Raw genomic sequence first — 5,505 nt, 5'->3', positions numbered from 1 at the left:
TTTTATTGCCTTTTCCACGCAAAAAAAAAAAAAAAAATTTTATTACCTAGAAAAGTTAGTATTTTATTGAATTTTTTTTTTTTTTTTTTTGATTTTATTGAATCTCTTTAAGCGTGAAGAAGATCAACAAGCACTTGAGGTAGTGCTTCTAAGCCGTGGTTTGGATTCTACGTCACGTTTTGATTTCAGCGTTTCGTTTTTTTTTTTTTTTTTTTTTACCTGGCAAACAGTTAAGATTATGTCAGAGGCAAAAATTATTGTTCACGCATTGTTCATTACTGTTCATGCATTGTTTTTTTTTTTTTTTTTTTTTTTCATGTTGTAATAGTATGACTTTATTTTTTTTATTAATAAAATTATGTTAACCTAAGCAAATGTTTTCTAATTTCTAGTTCACTTATAATCAAAATGAAAGAATGTTTCATCATTTCTAAATGAAGAATTTGATGTTGGCTTTGCTGCCTTTTAAACTATAATGTTGTTAAATTTGTTTGATCAATATACTAATTTATGTTATAATATTACTAAAATATTTTTTTATATATAATTTTATCAGTTATGCTTGTATTTGTATATTGGTTGATTGATTTTTTTGAGCATGCTCTTTAATTGTTGCTGAGTGATATAACTTGAATAGTTGAGTGTGAAATTGTATTTTGATGTCTCTTGCAGCTCTAGTATACAAATATATAATGTCTACATAGATGATGAAATGGATGATGATGATTAGGAATTTAGGACAGTGGTTATAAGAACCTAAGAATGGGAATAATTAAATGTTCACTTCACCTTAATATTCATCTTGCTTTTGGATTTCATATTGTAGTTAGCTAGTTTCCATTTGCTAACTTATTTTGAATTTCAAACTTGGAACTTAGAACTTGGAAAATATTTTCCATATGTTTTGATAAATATTTTGCTATTTGGTTGCTAATTAAACATTTATTGAACTTTTTAGATACATTGGGTCAAAACTTAAATATATTTGTTTTATTAGTATAGACTTAGCAATGTATGACATGCAAATTAAATCATATGATGCAAATCTTAGTTTTTTTATGGATGAATTTATAATTTACGTGATTATTCAACATACAAAGTCATTATCAATGTGTTTTTTGCTTTAAATCTGAAAATATGTAGGATCTTACGATTCACGATTCGATCCTACGATCTACGATCCCACCTACCTTCAACGATCCTATGTAGGATCCCGATTTTGACAACCTTGTATGTAGTAGTGTATCAAATAGTTGTATTTTCAAAATCACAAGGACTCAGAATTAGCTCAAGAAAAGGGAAGTTACTATCTTGTCGATACATAGGTTAACTCACCTTCAATTGATCGAGTTGTGTCTTGACAAATTTTCAATAGAGTCTTGATTGATTAAGTTTCACGAGTTTAAATCTTTAATCAAGCCCATTAAGTTGACTCAGAATTTGAAATTCAAACCCTACTTGCAAAAGTATATAAAGGATCAATATAGCTTATTGAAAACAAAAATCTAGGGTTTCTTTACCTACTTTTTCAATTCACCATCATCTTGAAGGCACTAAGGGTCTATGTGGTTAGGGAGATTTTAGGGACGATGGAAAATAAGAGAGAGAAAAATGGAGAGAAAACAGTTCTTGTGGGTGTTTGATTTGTGAGAAGAGAGAAGGGCAAATTGGAGGAGCCTGAATGTTTTGTCCTCGAGCCCACCAAAATGCTGTCTCCCCAATCTAGGGAGAAAATAAGGGAGTGAGGGGAGAAATGTAGTTGTAATCAAATGATAAAACCACCTCTCTTTCTCATGTGTCGATTGTCTCTCTCTCTCTCTCTCGTTTTTGGCTTAGTCAATACTGTAGGGTGTTTTGCTCTTCTTCTTCTTCCTTTTCCTTGGGTATAACTAGACGTGATTTTTTTTTTTTTACTTTTTTTTTTCTTTTTTTTTTTTTTTTTAATTGGGTATCATTTTTTAGTAAGGGCGTATGAGTGAATTTATACAAAGTCATTTTTCTATCTTTCCATTTTTCCTCTCAACTAAACAAAAAAAAATTTCATCCTTCCACTTTCCCACCACCCAACCAAACACAAATAAGGAAAACTAAAATATCTTCTATCCTCCCACTTTTTTCATTTCTTCCCCATTTTTTATTCTCCCACTTTTCCATCTTTTTAACCAAACAGACCTTAAAAGTGAATATGGGTATTGATATTACTAAAGATTGCTGATCAAGTTGAAGCCATAATATGAACACAGCTATGAAATTTTTGAGGTGGGCTTTAAAGTTGCTAGCAGAAAGTTTGTGTTGGTGAAATTCAAAATAAAAGGGTCCAATCGAGTTGGAATTGCACATGGTCACGTGATTAAGTCACTACTATAGTCCAAAAATATATAGTCACCCATTAAGTTGACTCATGACTTTGAATTTGAACCCTACTTGCAAAAGTATATAAGGGATCATTATAGTTCATTGAAAACAAGAAGAGAGTTTATATATTAAAAAAAATGGCAAACAAGAAGAGAGAACCTCTTTCATGCATCTAGGGTTTCTATACCTACATTTTCAATTTCCATCATACAGAAGACACTAGAGCATCCACAGCCGGAATGCTAATCTCATCCTATTTTACCATCCCAAAAAGTCACTTTATCAATTATACAATACCATTTTACCATACATCCAGCATCCCAACTTTTATTTTCTTATTCTACTTATTAAAATAATATATTTACACATTAAAATATATTAACCAACAAAGTGCACTCCTCTCAGAAAAACGCAGAAAACCTGTTCCAAAAAAAGAAAAACCCAGAACCCACCTTGCCACCACCACGCCACCGGCCAGCAACCACCACCACAACCAAACTCACCACCAACAAAAACCACAAGAAACAACCACCAAGAGGAAAAGAAACACAAAAAATTGCCAAAAACTACTACCACCGATTGAGGAAATTGCCAAGAAACACAAAAAATTGTCAGAAACACACCAAGAAGAAAAACCACTTCAAACCCACGCTCGAGGAAATCACTTCAAACTCACCACGCCGACTCGTCGATCTCCATAAGCCACCGATCAGCAACCCCAAGCCACCAATTAGCAAACCCAAGCCACCGATCAGCAAACCCACACCACCGATTTGAAACCCAGGCCATCGAAAATACTCTATCACCGATTTGAAACCCACGTCGCCGATTTGAAACCCACGCCATCACCGATCAGCAAACGCCATCGCCGCCACGCCTTCAACGGACCTTGCTTCCACCAATAGCGAGTCAGAGAGTGAGAGAGCATAGATGAGAAAACAGAAAGAGAGAGTTGAGAAAGAAAGAAGACGTCTCAGCCCCAGAGACAAAGAGAAAGAGAAGACAGAGGAGAGAGAGAATAAAAGTGATTAAAAATTTTATACAATAGTGCTACAGTGTCATTCTACATGTAGAATGGCACTGTAGCACAATCCTAAAATTTTTTACAATTCTTCAGTTTTACAATCCCAGTTGCTGACTCTTTTAGGCTTAAAATGCCAAAATTTCCTTAGATTTAGCATTTACAATTTCCACTGCGGATGCTCTAAAAAGGAATATGAAAATTGGTATTGCTAAAGACTGATTATCAAGTTCAATCCATAGTATCAGCACACCTGTGAAAATTTTGAGGTGATCCTTAAAGTTGCTAGTAGAATGGTTATGTTGGTGAAATCCATAATAGAAGAGTCCAACCTGGTTGAAATTATGTGTCACATAATTAAGTCACCACTAGAGGTAGTAATAGAAGTTAGAGTAAATTCTTTCTAAAAAAAAAAAAAAAAAAAGAAGTTAGAGTTAATTTCTATTATGAGAACTTCAATTTGTTAGTGGATTTTGCCTTGGGGTTAGAGGTAAATTGTAGCCTTTGTAGGAGAGTGTTTTTCCTTTGACTAAGCCATTGGCTTTTTACTTTGTAAACAAATTGCATTATGTCTTTATTTTGCTACACTTTGTGATCAGTAATTGGTTTAGAACAATATTTCTGTCCAAACCAGTTTAGAGAGAAATTTTTCAAACTTCTTCTTATATCTTTTTATTAGATTTAAATTTTGAAAATATATTGGATTGCATGTTTTTTAGGTTCTTAATACATATATCAAATTTCATACAAATCAGATGTTATTTACCATTCGAACAATAAACTTATTTTTTATACATAATTTTAGACCACAAATACTTAAACATTTGATTGATGACATATCTATTGATCTTTGATCTTCTTAAAATTTCATAAGCATCGAGGATGAAATAAAAACATATAATCCAACAGTTAGATTTTCAAAATTCACATCCAATAAAAAGATATATGAGGAGTTTGAAGGGTTTTTCTCCAAACTTCCATTGATTTACTCAAGGGCGGTCCAACATAATCTGGGGCCTAAGGCAAAAATTTTATGCGGGGCCTTTAATTTGTAAATATTAATTAAAAAAATTATTTAATACTAATCAAATCAAGGTTAATTTGATACATTAAATACAAAATTTGATGAATAATACCAACTAAACTAATGTTAATTTTATAGAGAGAATTGAATATCATAATTGAGCCATAAATATTAATAAAAATAAATAGAAATATTATGATTAAAAAATATAATTTATTTTGGATATATGACGATGCATGATTAAGTAAAATTGTAATCTAATTTTTAATTTATATCTTGTTTTAAGAGAGAGAGAGAGAGAAAAAAATATTATTTGGTGTGTGACTTTGTAGGATATTATTTTGCAGAAATTAAAGTCTCAAACTATTAGAGGGGATTAATCTATAATTGATGATTTTATACATTTGCAACATTTTTTTGAAACATTTTAGGATTCTATTAGTCTCGTACTTTGATAGTCTTAAGAGAAATGAAAAAGAAAAATGCGCCAAAAGCACTATAAAAACAACCTTTAAAAAATTTGTAGTATTCTAAACATCACTAATTAAAAAAAAAAAAATGCATAACATCACTAATTTAAAAAATGCATAACCTTAAAAAAAAATATATATATATATATATATATATATAATTTTATAAAAATATGGGCATTTAATCATGGGAAGTGAGGTTTCTAAGGGGAATATATATATATATATATTTTTTTTGGTGGAGCATAGGCCTAGGCCTTGGGCTGGCACTGAATTTACTAAGACACCAATTAATTTTTGGAGTAGACAGAGATTGAACCTCAGATCTTTTATACACCCATCAGAGACCTTACCAATTGAGTTAACTGGAACTTACAAGCACAGTTAACCTTGAATTGAAATCATATTTATTGAACAGTGTGCGCTAAAAAAGAAATTACAGTTGGACGTACGCATTCACGTTGTCGGTACATGACAACATGTTATACTTTCGATCCTTGATTAAGGTGTCTTAATTATTTAATTGAATTATAATTTTAGTTTATCATCTTGATTAAGGTGTCTTAATTTGTATTTTAGTGCCTCAAAAATTACTATTGGCATGGGAGAGGGATCGTAGAATTAGGATTGAGGAT

The sequence above is a fragment of the Quercus suber genome, unplaced genomic scaffold (assembly GCF_002906115.3).
Source record: "Quercus suber isolate HL8 unplaced genomic scaffold, Cork oak 2.0 scaffold_751, whole genome shotgun sequence".
Classification (NCBI taxonomy): Eukaryota; Viridiplantae; Streptophyta; class Magnoliopsida; order Fagales; family Fagaceae; genus Quercus; species Quercus suber.
Note: the sequence above shows the minus strand (reverse complement) of the source record.